Source organism: Ixodes scapularis, unplaced genomic scaffold (genome assembly GCF_016920785.2).
Source record: "Ixodes scapularis isolate PalLabHiFi unplaced genomic scaffold, ASM1692078v2 PGA_scaffold1__304_contigs__length_218370807, whole genome shotgun sequence".
In the NCBI taxonomy this organism is placed as follows: Eukaryota; Metazoa; Arthropoda; class Arachnida; order Ixodida; family Ixodidae; genus Ixodes; species Ixodes scapularis.
Genome location: NW_024609846.1, coordinates 47,477,531 through 47,496,682, shown reverse-complemented (window position 1 = coordinate 47,496,682; position 19,152 = coordinate 47,477,531). Strand labels below are relative to the sequence as shown.

Below are 19,152 nucleotides of genomic sequence, written 5' to 3'. Positions count from 1 at the left end.
AACGCTCTTAGGCCGCCGCCATGTTGCTGACGCTGATGCGGCTGGTGCGACTTGCGCGCCGTCTATCAGCTAGAAATTTTGAGCCACTCTCTTGGACTGTGAAATGCCGCTCAGCGCGATTCTCTTCCTATGTTTTTGCGGCTTTGAATTCTACGTTTTTTGGACCCTCTTGAAACTTTCCACTTTCAAAAGTCCCCGGACAAAATGTCTCCGGAAAAAAAGGCCCCAGGTGGGAAGTAGGAAAAAATGTCACTGAAGAATTTTCTCTCTGGGTTTCCCTGATCTTCATGGCCTTCGGGCGGTCCGGTCATGTGTTATTCTGAAAAAAGACACCGTGTGGCAAGTAGAAAAAAAAAAAGGCCCCAACAATTAAGGAATCATACAATTCATCGAGGTACACATCGCGACACTGTTAGCGCGAACACGACATTGGCGTATTTTCAAACGAAATTTTATCGTTTGCTTTGTATACCCATTTGATTCCGAGTCAGAACATCCAACGCGTCAGAACATCCATCGAGTCAAAACATCCATTCGTGGATGTTTTGTCTCGGTGGATGTTCTGACTCGATGGATGTTTTGACTCGGATGGATGTTCTGACTCGATGGATGTTTTGAGTCGATGGATGTTTAGACTCGGATGGATGTTCTGACTCGATGGATGTTTGAGTCGATGGATGTTCTGACTCGGATGGCTGTTATGAATATTTTGACGAGTTGAATGTTCTATCGTTTTTTGCCTGAAAGGAGAGAGCTGTTGTGTAAACGACTTTTGACGTTATGGTAAGCAAGAACCGTTTGCATACGCTCCTAGATAAAATTTAATAATTTATGAAGGACAACATTGAGTTCGGTATTTGACGGAAGTGGATAGGATACGTTCTTATTTCTTTACTATTATTTGAGCTGTGAACTGCCTTTACGATTTTATTATCTCATTGAGACCTTGTCAGTTATTTAAGCTATTCAATAAACGTGGGTTTTTATATGTATTTTGTGATTCCGATTTCTTCCATTTTCCTCTACCAGTGTTAGTTACTTTTTTGTTTATTTTTTTTTTCAAGATCATTGCTGTTGTTTTTCTTGGTCCCTGCTTGACCCACCCATGGTCTGTTGTTTTTATTAATAAATATATAAACAAAATATTGAAGTTAATATCGTCAGGGGCATGTAAACGGACCTAAATAATTTTTCTTTTGCTTTTATCACGTATTAGGGGGTGTACGCTCGTCAGTGACCCTGTGTCTTTCTTGTAGCATAACGAAGCGTAAAATAAGAAAGTATTCTGGTGGTCCACTCCGTAATAAAATCACGTAGGACACGACGGCGCAGTGGCAATGGCTCTCGAAAGCGGCGATCGGTAATGTTACGTGATCACGCGACGTGGTCTGAGATTGTAATTTACTTGCATTACCGGTAAAATACGCTGCTTTGCCGTCTTGGTGGCGTTTTATTTGCTGTCGTTTAACCCGTGCAGCTCGAGAGCACGCTACTCTGCGATTCGTGGCAGCTACGTGACCCACAGACAATGGACAAGGCCTTTTGAATCCATATAAAAATGATAGGTATTTATTTAGATAGCCTTTGAAGAAGCCAGTGTGACAGCCATTCTTTAATTTTAGCTTGGTGTATGTCAATGCATTCCTAAAAGGTTCGGAAAGAAAAGTGTATTTTTTTCCAGGCAATGTGGGGTAACAAATTTTAGCAATTCATTCAAAAGCAACGTGATTTATTCACATGAAAAGTTAGAGCACTCTCGAGCTTGTGATGGTGAAACATTTTTCAAAACAGAATGGCTCTGTTTTAAAAGTATTTTGCTTCGCCGCATTAATTAAAAAAAAAATAAAAACAAGTATATATATATATATATATATTTTTTTTTTACATATGGGTGGGAGCAGCAGAGCGCCCGATGGGCTGACTCCGAGTCTGCGTGATTACTCGAGGGACCAAAATATTGTTGTCGGTGAATTATGCAGCGTAAGCTCTTCCGAAAAATTAATTTCACCTCGCCAGTCAATTCCTTCTATTTTTGTGTTAATCCTCTGAATTGTTTCAAGACGCTTTTGTCCCAGACGTTCGCCATGATCAGTAACTTTATTCCGAGGGAATCGTAGCTTTAGTTCGTGGTTTTTTAAAGTTAGTCTCACTCTCGGACAAAGCACTCTACATGGGTTTGCTCAATTGTATATAAATAGTAGTTTTTAAATTACGGAAGCAGTATTGGAACAAATTTTACAGTTTTGTTTTTTCATGTATTACAACTTTTTAGGTATTTGTAACCTGCCGTAGTGTATCTACGCTCATTTTTGTCACAATTACTTCTACCAGACACAACGTAGTGCATATCGTTCGCATGAAGTCATTCGGTTGAATAGGACACCAAGACATCGCGAGGCATTCAAAGAGTTTTATTCAAGGAAACTGGCCCATGTGTGCTGTTCAGTTCATTCTACGGAAGAACTCCAAGGATTGTAATTCTGTCCAGATAGTTAAGGACATCCTGAAATGTCGGGACTGCAGATGACAAATAGCCAAATATACTCAGTGACAAAAATAAAACGCGAACACGAAGGACCCTACATTTAGGACACTGACCAAGGTGTATGCCCGAAACTGGCACTTGGCAAAATTCGCAGTCTCGAGCCGGAAAATATTCATTTATATTGTTTTCTTTTCTTTTCAATTCAAATAATAGTTTTGAATCAGATGGATGTTTTGGCTCTGATGGATGTTCTTACTCAATGGATGTTTCGACTCGATGGATATTTTGACTCAATGGATGTTTAGACACGGATGGATGTTCTGACTCGATGGATGTTTTGACTCGATGGATGTTTCGACTCGGATGGATGTCTTGACTCGTTGGATGTTCTGACTCTGGTGTCACGTGACCTGTTGGATGTTTTGACTCGATGGATATTCTGACCCAATGGATGTTCTGGCCATAAGCGAAATAAGCACTCTTAGTATCTATAATAACTTTGAGGATAATTCCCTTTCGTTTCTATAAAAAAAGAAAAAGAAACATAAAAAAAACTAGCGATCGCTTGTTCGTGAGAACAGTGTCGCGCTTTTTACCTATTTGGAAATGGTACACAAGTACCTCTCAAATTTCCCCGAACGAAATATCTTGGGTTTGGCTAGAAGTGTTATAAATGTTTATTTCACAATGAACAACAAACAAAAACAGTTGAGATACAAACTTACAAAATCAGGAATGAAATGACACACTCTAGATTCATACAAAAAAGTCAACAGTGGATCGTACAGCAGCAGAAAAAAAAATGTCCCTTTGGGGACATTTTTTCCTACTTTCCACCTCGGACCTTTTTTTTCCGGGGACATATTTTCCGGGGACATTTTTTCCCCGGGGACATTTTTTGCAGAACCCGTTCTCCCCTCTCCCAGAGATGATCCGCGCAGAGTCGTTCTCAGTCATAGCCAGAAGCAGTTGTTCCTGTTGGAGTCAGTAGCGCCCGTTCCTTTGCCTCGGTGCTGGTGTGAAAAAAGGAAGCTCTCCCCAAACCGTGCCGCAAAACGAAGTGATCTTGGTTTCGTCCGATGGTCAAGATGTGGCTGTCGTCCACTGTTACTGTGTTATTTGAGATCTTTCTGAAAAAAAAAAAAAACATTCTTTTTAGATAACGCTACGTACAATATATTGTTCGAATGTTAACACTTGCTAAATCGTATGTCCGTGTCCTGTCCATCGGTAAACACGCTATTTCTGAGCGTGAAAAATGCATTCCTTTCGGCTATCTTCTGTTTTAAGTTATTTTCGACAGTCAAGCGCTTTGTCGTTTGTCACGCGTTTAATCGGGTGGTGCCGTCAAAACTTATCGTAAAAAAGAAAAACAACTAACATTCCAGTCGCATTCGTTTTGTCGCGAAACAACCAAACAAAAATAGTTTAGATTTTCGTGTGTTTTTTTTGTTTTATGAAACGTGGTACAATGCTTTCTCAATGTCCTCGGGAGGATGCATACACCATGAAACGGGAGAAGACGAGAATTTTGCCGCCGGCTCTGTTTGAGACTGCGCCTATCGAAATCACAGTTCACTCAGTTAGGGTTAGCAGGGACGCCGGTGAGAGCCTAGCCTCAAACCCAGTGACTGGGCTTGAAAACGGTTTGTTGCCCCTGGGGTCGAGTGTTTCTTGGAAAGGTGTAAAGACCTTTTCCACAAGCGCGCCGCCATCTTGAATTGTCGTCACTTCCAGTATGGGCGAAAACAATGTTTTGCCGTAGTTACGCCAATTGAAGACATTTAGGATATAAGCGTAACCGTCACACATTCTCGTTTTGTATCCCCTCTATTTTTTTACTAGTTACAGGTTGAAACGTTTTATTATTTTTTCGTCGCCCATACCGGATAGGCCTATTATGTGGCTGGAGACGAGAGTACACGAAAAAGGTCTATATATCATAGCGACCGCGGTGCCGCCGTCCCTACGTCACTTCCGCTCGACGCGGCGTCGCGCGGATCTGGTCGATACTGAGAAAGCCGCGCGGTCGCCTGTGGCGAGCCTAGCGGCGAGCGGCGAGCGCAGCGCGGCCCCCAATTTCACCGCTCATGTGTTCCATGCTTGAGATCTTGGCGCGGCGGGACCACCAGGGAACTTTAGAATAACGTAAGCAGTTTTAGCGCACACCAGCGCTAAATTTAGCGGTTGCGTTTGTGCACGCTACGCAAGAGAGTTTTAGAATAAACTGTCTCCACCGCGACGCAAAAGCCCAAGCATCGCGCGCTTGCAACGCACCAAGATACCGTCAGAATTTTTATTTCACGCGCGAAATGCTGTAACTTGAGAAAAAACAAGATGTTTTGATCTAGAGAGAAAATCACTGATCGGAATGATAATAAAAATGGAAGATTTTCAAAACCTGATACTAGGCCAGGGGTGGGCAAACTGCGCCTCGCAATTGCATGCGGCTGTCTCAGGTTCCAAGTGTTGCTCACAACTTCCTGGTAAGCATGCTCAGGTAAGAAAAGAAAAAGGATATGAAATAAAACAGGTTGCGTTTTGGCAGACTTGTGCCAACATTCCTATACTGCCGTGAGGCACTCCTTTCAACAATGGAGAAGGTAGAATTACAATAACATGCGACCCTGACGTACAAAAACATAACTGAGCTACTCAGAACCCCAACAACATATATCTAAACTTCATGGTGCTTGTTTCACGAATGGGGATGCACAATGAAGTTACTTAATGAGCAATCGCTTTATGAGTGCAATTCGTTGTGGCCGCCAAATGAGCTGAAAGAAAAGAAAAAATAACACTAGCCTGATCATGCTTATAACGACTGCGGAGCACAGAATTCCTGTTCTCAATAAGCTGGGCGAATGCTAGGTGTGTGTGAGATGTCACATGGTATCATAAGGTCACATAAATGGGACGTCAGATGACGTCAAGCTGGGATGCAGCGTCACGGAGTCACATGACCTGATGACATTACGCATTGTCATTCCTTCGTGACAGTTCCTCGTGACAATTCCTCATGATGGTCTCCTCATAAAATTTGCCTAATAAATCAAATTTTGCGTTAAAAACCTCAGACGTCCCCTTTTCACTGTGACTCTTTAATTCAATGGTTCTCTTTTTATTGCTCTTTGTTTAGGTCTATCTGGCCACCCCGGTATTAGACCAATCTGTTGTAAGGAGAGTACGCACATTTTGAACCCAAAAACTTCTAGGCATGTAAACCAGTTCTTGCATGGCCATTAGATGTATCTTTTTTTCTTAGCTGCAATCTACAAACATGACCCTAAAAAATCCTTAGTTTCCACTTGCAGCGACAAGGTCGATTTATTGAAAAAGTATATTAAGTTCACCTTTTTTATGAGGAAAATATTAATGAAATTTAATATGTGACTTTCGCTTGCATATCTTGACATGTAAAAGTTCTTTCTGTCCTGTTGTGAGGGCAAGTGCAGCCCACATTTTATATCAGGAAGGTCATGGCCGTTAACGGGTGAAACGCTTAGTAAGTGTAAAATGACTAATGCACCACTTGTGAGGCGTGAGTGCTGTTGAAGTTCGGTGATTTTGATTCTCGGAGACTGTTCCCTTGCAGCTACAGTGGCGAGTGGTTCTATCTTTTTATAGGCAACTGAACTCACAACTTTTTATTCAGCACCTTTCTTTCTTACCAGAGGCAAGCGCAATGTTGTGAAAAATAATAGTGACAATGAAGAATATCCCTCATTTCACACCTCGCTGCTCACACTTTTAAGTTGTCCTCTCAACACATCAAAATTAGAGTAAGTAGTCTGAAATGTACTACTTGTAAAATATATAATCGAATGCACAGTCGAATAATATACTTATAAACAAAAATAGGGCCAAAGGTTCAACAGTAAGAAGAGCCGTCGGTACACTCAATAGCTGGTTTTCAAGCTCACCCTAATGCTCGAAATGCCACTTCATGATAATTTCCACATTTATTTCTTAAATACGAACAATTTTTTAAAGTTCGCGATAGATGAAAAGTTCCAACTATGACCAAACAATGTTTTGCCGAACAATATATTTTTTTTTTGTAAAGGGGAAAATGTTTGGTGCTGTACAAGAACTGAGTTCTGCATTTTTTCTTCTTGTCACCTCATTGAAGCCTTGCCGAGTATTTTCTTCCTCCCTTTCATATGTATATTCATCATCATCATATCAGCTGTTAACACACAGCCAAGGAGGCAGCCAGCACTTGGCTGTACGGGCTTCTGCCTTTTGGCTGCCTCAGGCACTCGGCTGTGTGAAAGTTGTGCCATTAAACACCTTGAACCTTGAACCTTGAACCTTGAATGCGACGGTTATAGTCATGCATATCTTGAACCATGTGACAGTGTTCAATAAGTAATGCAGTGATGAAGAAGGCAAAGCTGTTGACTTTTAGTTGACATTTACATACTGAGTGTAATTATTGCTCTGGCCTCAAATTTTGTTTCAATCTGCTATATATATTATAATATTCTTCTTCTTCTTATCCGGTTTACAACGTAATTAGAATCAACCATAGAAACATGCAAAACTTATAAATGGTAGCCAAGTTGGTGATTTTCATCCATCAGACCTCTCTCTGATAAAAGTAGCATTTGTGACATGAGGCTAGTGCACCCTCTTTCTGCATTGCTGGAACCTGTCTGGCAATAATTGCATAATAGCAATAACAGGACAGCTACAGTGATCAATAAGATATGAATACAATTGATATATTTCAAATGTGTTCCAATGCTGGAAAACCATAAATTCTTTTACAGTCGATAACTGGTGAACCTTTCATGAAATAACGACTGCGGGAGCTAGGAAGGACGTAGACACTGACCATTAAAAGCTACACACTCGTAAGATTGCCAATGACATGGAGTCGCTAAATATTTCTTCTATTGTGATCAATAACGAAATTCACCCTGAGCCGGGTTTATATTATGAAACCCCTAAGGTGTGGCAATAGCATTGTTTGTAAACCCCCACTACAATATTTCAATAATAATATCTGATGCATTTTCACTTATTGTCAAGCTTTGAGCCATTGCTAAGAAAGTGTTTTTGCCATATCTATGCAATGAATTGGCCAACGGGGCTCTGACAGAAGAACAAATAGCTGAACAGGCAATATCAGGGACAGGAAGGCATGGAGCGAACAACAACAACAAAAAAATACTCAATCCCGTAGTGGTAGCACCATATCTCCATGGGATCACTCACAGGCTAAAAAAGATCGCAGGCCGGCAAGGGGTCCAGGTGAAAAGCTCCGCGCCGAACAAAGGATATTCAATGTGCGGCACGGTAAACGAGAACCAACGTAGGCACCAAGAGGCATGTAACATCGCACACAAAACAAGGTACGCCCAATGTCAAAAAGAAGTCATTAATAACATTCCGTTAACATGTGATTGGTGTTATATTGGGCAGACAGAGCGGTGTATTATTGATAGAACCAAAGAGCATGCGACATCTCTACGAAACTTGACAGCAGCAGGACACCTTGCAGCCCATTGACGCGCATGCCAATGCGAGGCAACGCTGTGCAACGTGAACATCGTGGCGCGACATAAAAATCAACTCGCTCGTGAAATACTGGAAGCCCTAGCCATCGAAGAAAATGGCGAGGACTGCGTTAGTGCCCCTTCCGTTGCACTACACAACTCAAAGAAGATTTTCCTGCGGAGTGACATGAGTTCCGGGAAGAGGTAGAAGAAGAGGAAGACCGCGTAAAGAAGACAGAAGAAAAGGGGTGAGAACATTCCGACAGCAGAAAAGTCAATGCGTTTAAGGAAAACAAATTCCGAATTAAGTGTAAAGATAAAGAAAACCTAAATCAAGTATAAAGGATACAAAAATCTAAGTTAGTGTAAAGAAAAGCAAAACCGGAACCAAGAATTAGCAGAAAAGGAAAAAGAGGCCATTAAATGTTGCTAGTCCAGCGGTACGAATGTTATATTTTGTCTCTGTGTGTTTTTCATGTTCAGCTGCACCATTCACAGGCTATACTCCCATTAACCTCCCAGCACCATCTTCTATGCCAGGAGTATGTTAGAGCCTCAGGGTCATGACCCACTTCATTGACAATTGCTACGCTCAATTTATTCGTAACACAATACGTTATGTCACTAATGAACATACTGAATGCTCTTACAAACTGATTTAATTATTCAAATTCTTCATTAATGCAACTCTTTAAGCAAAGGATCTGCAAGTAGCAAGCCACTAAACGCTAGCTATTACTACTCTTATTGCATGTTGGTTGTTGTGATGATCCGACAGCGATTATAAAACAGAAAAGCAGCATCAATGAACAGATTTTGAGTTTTATTGAATTAAGAAGTATACAGGTAGAAACTGAGAGAGAGGAGGAGATGAGGGTTAGCAGGGATGCCAGAACACCAAGCTCTGGTTGGAATGATTGGTGGATGGACGAAGAGCCAGTTGCCTTTGTCATGAAAACAATAAGTACAGTTTTCCATCTACCCGCTAATCATTTCAACCAGAGCTCAGGGTTCTGACGTACCCACGTGCTCTTGTCTCCTCCCCTTCCTCAGCTTCTACCAGTACAGAACAAACTTTAATGAGCAGTGTTAATTAATGATTGTATTTTCCCCATTCATTTTCTAGTAATTTTTGTCTGAGGATTTCTTGATCTCGCTGGAGAGTAAGGACAGCAATTTCTAATATTTGTCTTTCCATGTCTAGTATTTGTCTCTCTTCAACTGCCTTCGTCTGAGCCACTGGAGAGCAAATTTTTGCCTCAGCTACACGGTTGTAGAAAGCTGTGGCATATGCAGCGGCGGAGCTCCTCTTCACGAACCTGTTGGGTCCCTGTCGAGGCGGGGTCTGCCTGCAGGGCACCGCTCCAGAGGGCATTGGAGTGCTTCCAGAAGGAACTGGAGTCATTGGCGTCTGATCCTGCTGGTCAGTGTCCAGTAATCATAGATACTTTTGCACAATGATACTGCAATAGAATATTCTATCGAACGAACCAGGTTAAGGGATGATGGAAACTGAAGGATTATAATATAGCAGAAATATTATTGGTGAGGCAAAGCGAGCAAAATAATTTAATTCTATTTATATGCAGTAGCGAGCAGGCCATCATGCTGCCACCCTGTTTCTCCTAATGTGAGCAGGTACAGACAACTGCGAGAATGTCAGATTTATCTTCAGGTGCATTTACGCTGCACGTGCTTGCACACTTGGGGCACCAGCCATGATGCAAAGTGCTTAGAATACTGCATAAACTGGCAAGTGCCCATAATTATCATTCGTATTATAAAAACTGTGGTATTTGACCACTTTGAAATAATAGATATTGGTGAAATCTCGTGCTGACAAGAATTGATAGGCCAGACCAAAGAAAGCCAGGCTTCTTATTTAAGTGGAACATGAGGAATAAGCATTAGTAGAGCACCTATTTTCACGACTTGATGTTTCACCTCCAGCTCTCTAATGTGTGCTGCAGTTCCAGACATACAGCTGTTTTAAAAAAATTTTGGCTTGAATTAATTGGTTATAATAATTTAGAATTTTTTTGCACAGTGATATGCGTTACATTTGAGGGTGTTGAACTTTGTGTAAACGTAATGCTGATGATAAACCAAGCAACCTGTTATGAAAACCCCTTTCATTGCCAAGGCAAAGCTTTCTAAGATAATTTTCAGCAGTATAACACTTACTAAAACCATACAAATGTAACATATTCTACGCAATGATTATGTAACAAAAAACATAAAAGGTGATCATTATGTCTTGAAGACTGAAAGTGAAAAAGTTAAAAGAGGAAAAATCCTAGAGGAGGCAAATAAAAGAAAAAGAAGACAGATAGTGATAGGCAGGTTTTTATTTAAATTACTTTCTAATATTTAGTTATGCACAACGTACATGGTGTTAATTTAAACCTTGACAGAAATAAAGCCGGGGACAAATATTTATTTGGGCTCTTCAATGATAGGGCACTCTTGAAGATCTCTACTATTTCATGTTTCAGCATGTTGACAAATATCAAAACTCATAAAAAAAGAAAAAAAGAAAGCATCACACATAGAGGTTATGACAAAGAATATCAGTGATAAAGAAAGCACAAGACACAAGCACTGTGTGCTTTTGTCCCTGCTACTTCTGCAGAGATTTAACCATATGTCTTAAAGGGCAACTCCACTCCATTTTTACAATTTTTGGGTTATGATCTGTTTAGTCAAAGCCGGCGGCCCTGAATCACGAGATCTACTTAGTTTTTCGGTAGTGTGTATAGTTTTGTAGATATCGCGAATCCAAGTATCGTTCCGGCGGCACGGCGAAACCGAAACTACCGGTTGAAGCAGCTTGGCAACACTGATACTAGTGGCGCGTCGTCGGCATGACCTAGTTCTGGTCCCGCGCTTCTCAGCCGACGCGCCGACAACGTCGGCTCAATCGCACGTGGAGTATCAAAACAAAAGGTTAGATGCACATTTTCTTTTTTTACCGCTTCACTTTGTTAATATGCACCAAATGTAGTAAGTTTTAGTGTGTATTTATAAATTTGCCGGCCGAAAAACGAATCCGACTGCTATAAATATGACGCGGTCGGTGCCGGCGCAGCGTGACTGTATTTGTGTTTTGCTCGCGGTCCGAGAGAAAACGAAATAATGGGAGATAGATGGACAGATCTATCCACAAGTGGTCTAAGTTGCTAAGCTAAGGTGCCTTTATGTGCACGCTAGTTAGATCAGCCGCGACCTGCTGCGTCCGGCCGATCGTGCTGGAGCAGCCGGCGGACGGTACGCGAACAGCGACGGCACTGCGTCGTTCTTCAAAGACGCCTGTTTCGTGGAGAAACCCGCAACGGTCAGCAGCCGCAGATCCCGTGTGTAGGTGTCTGACGTAAAGTGCTGGGAGCAGAGCTTCGCGTTGGAGCTCAGAGTCAACGGTCTTCCGAAGTCTATCCGGCGAACGGCACCGACCCACACCTTGTGCCTCTTCCGGTCTCTTGGGAGCTGGTGGAACCGCAGCTCCGGGTTGCGCACCGGGTTGTTGGTGCAACCCAGAGCACTACAAATCTTGCTCGACATCGCGCAACGCGAGTCCGGCAAGTCTCTCCGGCTCCACGACGCGCGCGTGAGCGAGCGGCACCTTTTCGCTCTCTTCCGCGCTGTCGCGGAAGCAATGCTGGAGTTAAAGGAACTGTCTGGAGGCTAATAAAAATAGAGAAACTCAAAATAATGTGGTATACACCTCGTGCCGTCAGCAGAATCGCAGAATGCCACAGGAAACGAAGCGCTCGCGGCGTCCGTACGAGAGCGTAGGACTAGAACTACGTCATTGCCCAGTGTTGCTTCACTAGCTCACCCGGTGCCAGCGTTGCTCACCCGCTTTCGGGCCGCCAACCGAGCCGGGAGAACATTTTTAATATTGGTTTTAATCGGTAATGCGGCGTCGGTTTGACGTAATATTTTGGGTATGACCGTATTTTGACCTCCTAAAGCGATATCAGTCATTTCGATACGGTCGACTTTTTCAGTGGAGTTGCCCTTTAATTAATTCTGTGTTTAGCCACCATATTAAGTCAATGTATAAAATTAAATTTTACTCAGAAAATGTGAGCCTAGGATATCATCCACAGCCATGCCATTGAGCTTGCTAAACAATTCTAATTATTAGAACAAAATAAATTAAACGGGGGGGGGGGGGGGGGGGGGGACACATGTGTGATCTCAGTCTTGATACTTTAGAAAAAGAAATGTGGCCTCGTTGTCGCGTGTTCTCAAGTGTATGTTTATTTGTGACCTGGGGTTCGAGGCTTCGAACTCAGGGTCCCACAGCAGGTAATACTGTTCTGCTGTGATGCCCTCAGTGTCTTCGTGCACTGAACAGCAAATAATAGAAACAAAACTATTAGATACGTGCCAGCGGAGGGCCTTACAAGCTAGAAATGACCAAGGTAGAATTACCTTCAGGGGGCACAATGTCAGAGTCGAAGCGGTTCTGTAGAGGCTCCACCAGCGATCCGATGAAGGCTGTCAACTTTTCGGTTTTTCTGCTAAGAGGCTTTGGGAAGAGTCCCCCACCAGTGGCCTTCATGGCCAGCCAGTTAGCAGCCAAGTCTTTCCGGGCCTTCATATTTATAGTTTCGTAAAAATGTTTCAGTTGATGCACCTCTCGTCTAGCACCCATGACCGGATTGAATTTTAGCGTAATTCGGTCCACTACCCAGTTTTTGGTTTTTTTAGTAATTTGATCGGATGTTTTGCTCTCGACAACGTTCTTAAATTCTTCCACTAGGTCTAATAATGCATCCTTGTCGCGTTCAGTGAAATTTAGAGCCCGGTTACCCGTCGTTACTTGTCTTCGAGTTTGGGAACAGAAGTAAAAACGATTCTAAGTGGCAGTCGTCTGCAAGCATTCATAATAAACCACACGTGGACAAATGTACAGATATTTTGTATTTATTCAAAATTTTCAAGAACGTTTTTGTCATGTTTGCAAAAGACGGTGTTAGAGTTGTTCAATCAAACAATGTTTCATCTGCTAATCATCGAAAAAAAAAAAAAAAAACAGCCAAGAACAACCGCTGGCGCCGACTACCGCGGCAAAAAGTGCTGTTTACATCACGTGATGTTTCCCCGCCAATCGTATTCGTCTCTCTGAGCATTCCCTAAGTCGCTCTGTTTGTCCCTAGAATCCCTACGCAAATCCAGTGTTTAGCTACGGGCCGGTTGCAACGTAGACCCAAGTTAACGTTGCAACCGGAATGTAAACCCGTGCTTATCCAAGCCCTGTTTTGGCGCTAAGCTGACTTAGGATAGAGCCGCTTTGGGTTAAGGTAAGCGACGTTGGTGCGTCCGGCCTTTAATGGCTCAAAAACTCATTTGATGATTTCGCCAACAAAAAAAAAAAAACATTTTTTATCAAAAGCAAAAATCTGCAGTTTTTTCTTTCTTGCTCTAAGCTGTTTAAATTTTGATACAATGAATTCACCCTGCACTTGATTTTCACCACGATCGTCATATGGGATCATATTGTTCTGCCTTTCACATGAGACCAATTATTCCAGGACCATTTTTTTCTACACACGCTTTCAATGCTGCCGAACACAGTGTTACGAATGCATGCTTATTTGCCATGATGCCACTTCCGGCACTCGAACGAGACGGACGGGTTTTCATGAGCTCCGTCGGAGCTGTGAAAACGGCCGCGTTAGGCCTTGGTACGTCTGTTTCTGGAACCGCTGTCGACTGTCAGATAATACGGCCCAACTGCCAACCGGATACGTTATTACCAATGCTGTGTTCAGGCACTGAAACGTAAAAGGACGACCCCACCGAATGCAAGACTTTCGTCAGGAGCTCGAGAGGCTGGATGTGAAGAAGGACCTCGCAAGCGCCGGTTCCACCAGATAAGCCAGGTCTGGATTTTCCGGTTGGACTCGATCGCGGCGAATCAAAGGTTCGTCGCCGCCAAAGAGCTGAACATCAAAAGGGGGCATTGCCTCGTCATCAACTCGGCGAACACAGCCGTGAAGCTGAAGTTTCAGTGGGTCCCGTACTACGTGCCCAACAGCCAGGTGAAGAAGGAACTGGAACGCGACGGCAAGGTCTCCGAGATCACCAGGGACCTCTTCCTGGAAAAATAATTTGAGGCTGTCGAATCCAACTCCCGCAGTGTACGCCTGACCCTCAAGGACGTCTACAGCGTCAACTGCCTCCCGCACGAGATCCGCCTGGAGGTGTGCAAGGTACTACGTGTCGTGGTCCCCGGACGTGCACCTCTCTGCCTTCGCTGTCGCCGTACGGGACACATTTGTCGGGATTGTTCCGCCCCCCGTTGCTCTGAATGCCACCGTTATTGGCATGAGGCAGACGACTGCGTCAAGACCTATGCCTCGATGGCCCGTGACCGCAAGACGGACGAACAAACCGACTAGATGATGGACGACGCCGAAGCGGAGGAGGCGGTCGGTGCTCCCGCCCTGGTCACACAACCGCCGTTCACGACAAGGCAATGATGCATTTTGACCCCGGCACGGGCGATCTTCACGATGTTCCCATTCGATTCGCGACATTATATGTCGCGAATCGAATTAGGACGGGCACTGCGAAGCTCGGAAAGCGTATCGCAGGCCACGTACACCGAGCGGGATTGGCTAGGAGAGCTCGTAGCGTCCTCTTCGTCTGGACGTAAGGTGAAACAGTATTTATTTATTTATTTATTTATTTATTAGAGTACCTACATCGTATAAACGCACTGCGGGTCAGTGCACGGCACAAATCTGCCACGACTGTTGCGTGAGCGTTGGGCCGGGACTCGTGTCCAGTCAGTGAGAACGGGACTCCAAGCCAAACGCTGACGCGGAGGTCGCGAGTGATTTGTGCCCCGCAAGGGACGACCCTAGGTGATGTGGGAAATTTATGTGGAGCGCTAGTTCGTCCGCTTCCTCACAGGGTTTGCGATGATCTAAGAACGCCAAGCACCTAATGGCTGATCAAAACAAAATAGTGGGTAAAGCTCGAGGTTTCTAGCATTGGCGCCTACCCAGAATCCTTCCAGTCAAAGCTAATCAAAGCTCGGCGTCGTTCTGAAGTTACCGCAACCCCTGAGCAACAAGCAGACGACTTGCTCTCCGAATCGGTACGGCCTTTTGTTTAGGTGATGCTGCACAATGGGGAGGACGAAGGACGGCTCGGAAAAAACTCTTGTCAAAAGTAGGCGCCATCGTCTTCCCGCCATTTCTTGATCACGTACCCTGAGCATCTATTGGGCACGAGGGCAGCGTCAGAGTTCGGCGTGAACTCGGATTGAATCAGCGCTTCGTGCCCAAGAAATGGCGACCATCGATGTTGCTCAACGGACTTCTCAAAAGGAAATCTTTTTAAAACTTCAACAAAAGATTGCAAATAACCACTTAAAGGGTGCAGCGATTGACAGCGGGAGCTGTCGCGTTGGCGTTTAGTTGACATGGTTTAAGATATTTACTTTAGCAGCGTTTCCGCTTAGTATAATAGTATAATAGCTGTCGGAGATATGCTTTAGGAGATGGGTGAAAGGAGCTTGCGCAAAACAAGCTAAATGCAGCGGCATAGCAACGCGTAAAGATTACTACAGAACAAGTATGTGATAAATCAGACGCATGGGCCGCATCACGCGGCTTCCCACTCTTCTGATATCTCCGGTTACAGAAATAACTGCTGGAACGCAGCCAGTGCATCGCGCGAGAAAACGGTGGGCTGCAGTGGGCGTCAGTCCTACCTCAACGTCCTGGCTTTGCGGATCTGAAGATCACAGGTGTGTGCCCCATGTACGTAGTTCGAAGTATTTTATGTCTTCTAAGGAAATGTTGGCCTGAAACTACCGAATTCTTCGGCCTATTAGTTGCTCTGTTATATAAGCCGCGCCTCCCTATAAAGGGCGGTTTAAAAAAAATGTATATATCTTTGTAAATGTTGTCCCTCTTTCTACGGTCGGTAGAGTCGCAGCAGCCTACGCCACCACGCTTCAGGCCGCCTTCGAACAGCCAAAAGCAAATTGCAGGGCAGCAGGGCGTCGACGGGAGTCTTGCCGTCCGTATTTTGTTGTAAGTGTTGATGCAGCCTATATCTAACAGAAATAAAGTTTGTACTTACAATAAATAATTTCACGTAAATCGCACCGTCGCATATAATGCCCCAGGAAAGTTTTCGTAAATAAAAAAGCGGCAATGAAATTAAGGTCCACTTGCGCGAACAATGCAAATAAGGGGTAGCTTCCGATCACTACATCCGTTAAGGAACGATGCAAGACACAATACGAGTGAATTGTGCTTTTAACCAAGAAGTAAACATGCTTTATTAGAACTTGCCACATTGCGGAAAATATAAATATCCGCAAACGTGTTGCAGCTTGGCGGACAGCCTCCCCGACTTGCTTTCCAATAGTCAGACAACATTCTGCCCTACTGCCTGGCGAACACGCAAACCCTCTCCTAGTCTAGTTTTGTTGTTCCTTTCGTGTTTAAGAAGCCTTCACTGGTAAGTGATTCTACTATGTTTTTGCGTGTTCGACAGTCTGAATGACTACAGGTTGAGAGCCGCTAGTGGCCACAGGGGAGCACCCTTGGACCCCTTCTGTTTAACTTATACATCAATGATATAGTAAATATAGACGACAGTGCAGATTTTATCGTTTACGCAGACGACACCAGTTTATTCTTTTCAGGAAAAGTTGTCCACCAAGTTTTATGTTCGGCAAATAGCGTTTTGCAGAAGATCAGCAAGTGGACAATCTCAAACTCTCTAGTAATTATTACAGAAAAGACGAAAGCAATACTTTTTCGATCCAAAAATACAGTGTTTTCATCTACTCAAGGGCTTTCTCTCCAAGGACGAAATATTGACTTTGTACAATATGTGAAGGTTCTTGGTGTCATATTTAATGAGAACATGAGCTGGGACGCCGAAGTACAATGCATACCTGGCAGACTTTCAAAGGTTGTGGGCATTATTTATAAATCCCGTCATATATTACCCCTTTCGGTCTTAATTCATCTTTATAACTTCCTCTTTTACTCTTGCTATAATTACTGCTTCCTTGTTTGGGGTAGCACAACGGCTACAAATATGCACCACTTGCACGTTCTCCAGAAGAGAATAATTCGCATTATGTGCAATGCGGAGTTCAACGCTCACACATTAAAACTTTTCAAAAACCATCATATAGTTCCAATTACAGAGCATTATAATTATAAACTTCTAACATATCAAACGTCTGTAAGGCAAAATCAACTTGTTTTTCAATCAATCGCCAATATGAAGCGGAGAGTACCTGCATATGGAGGACGGTCAACGCCTCGCTCGAGAACAGGCTACGGCTTCCAGATGTTGCAGCACTCGTTGCCTAATGTTATAAATAGTACACATAGGCTGGGCACGGACTTGATGGGTTTGAGCAGAAAGGATATTCGTTCATTGTTTCTCTAGTGTTATTTGTGCCCATTCTTGATGGGACCTCCGACCTGCAAAAAATGTTCGTAAAGTACGTCAGATTTGTCTTGTTTTTGTTTTTTGTTTAACGCTGTGTGCTTTGATCCTATATAAACCTTGTTCTACGGGTCACTAGTATGTGAAATAGTTTTTTCTTTTTGCTGATGGGGAGGAGAAACTCTGTCAAGCGACAACAGTCTGCTTTTTTTTCTTCCTCCCCCTCTCCCCTGGAGAAAAACAATAAAGTTGAAGTTGAAGTTGAAGTGACTGAAAGAATAGACCCTATCGAAACGTTCATCAGACAACACTGGCGGTCGCTATTCCTTAGACACGATCGCGCGATGGGATCCGAGTCCCGGTCCAACCCTGTCGCAGTCCACGTTTCCAGTGGATGCTGGGAGCCTATGTGATCAAGCAATGGCGGAAAGGTTTTGGAGTGGACTTTTGAAAATTGTCTATTGCTCCAATAATTGTTTTCCCATAATGTTTTATCAGACTGCTCTTCGCTCGCTGACAGAAGGGGTATACCTATAACAGTAAAAGATTAGTCGACTATACTTTTTGTTTAGCTTCTGCGCGGCATTAGTTCTCTCGTGTTTGAATTTTCAATCACTTATAACATTTGAATGAGATATCCGTTCGCGCTGAAACTTTTTCATCTGGTTCGGACCTCTAGTATTACCTTTGGTCGGAGATTGAGCGTTCGGCGATGCGTAGATTATTTTTGCTAGGAGAAAAAAACCCTGTAATTTTTTGTGGAACACCCGGTACTACCAACAGTCTTCACCGTACAGGGCTGATCAGCTGCGTTAACAGTGTGCTATTTCGAATTTACAACCCTGTAAGCTCAGCAAACGCCATATTAGTTTTATGTCTTGAAACAGCTTCAGATACCTGAAGTCGTGTGTAGATTTTAATTATTAAGACTAACTTTTTACTTTCCTTTCTAAATCGGGAAGTTTAGTATATTTTATAAAGTAACAAGCGCGACATTTCATTAAAAAAAAAAAGAATAATATAGGGCCGTCACAACCTGCTAATCTCACTTAAACGACACTGTGGCCACTTAATCCTGGTTTTATGTGAAGCTTGTAGATAACTTTGATGCAACTTTCCTACATAATTGCCCACTATTCAGGGTTGGCTTTCTCGAAGCGAAATCAATCGGCATTGTCCATGAATCTCAAGAAAACAGATTTCTAAGGTAGTGGCGAGCAAGAGTCCAAACCTATCTTCCCTTCACCCTTAAGCAGGGACTATAGACGCTTTACACACGCGCCAAATTACAGCCGCGATGGCTGACCTTCTCTTGTCTTACCGAGGTGCCGAGACCCTGAAACCGTAGTTGACCATCCTCTACAAAGGCCGATGCTTTAGAAAAGGACACAGTTGAATCTAATATGGCAATAACCTGGCCCGATATGGTAATGATGAAGTGAAATAAACGAAATAAGAGGAAACAAAAACTGAAGGTCAGTTATGGCGGCGTCCATGCACAGCTGCTGCAAAGGGTCTATAAAGCTCCGCATTCAGCGCGAGCATTCTGCCCTTGCTAACACAAGTGTGAACGCGCAGCCACGCGCAACCAAAGCACTGCGGATGCCAGCGAGCTCGCGCTGAAGGCGGAGTTTCAAGTCTCAGTTTAAGGGTGAATGAAGAATGTCTTTACAATGTTTTATCTAGATACTATTTTAGTTGCAACTAACCGACTGCCCCTGGACC

General features: G+C 43.5%; 1 protein-coding gene across 1 annotated transcript in view; it reads left to right on the top strand.

Moving 5' to 3' along the window:
* The first annotated feature begins 15,709 nt into the window (after positions 1-15,709).
* The window catches only part of LOC121836060 (TNF receptor-associated factor 6-like), a 57,113-nt gene continuing 53,670 nt past the window's right edge, over positions 15,710-19,152 (top strand). Inside the window, exon 1 of the mRNA XM_042290711.1 lies at positions 15,710-15,770. The gene's annotated coding sequence lies outside the window, so the exon portion shown is untranslated. The remainder of the gene's footprint in view (positions 15,771-19,152) is intronic.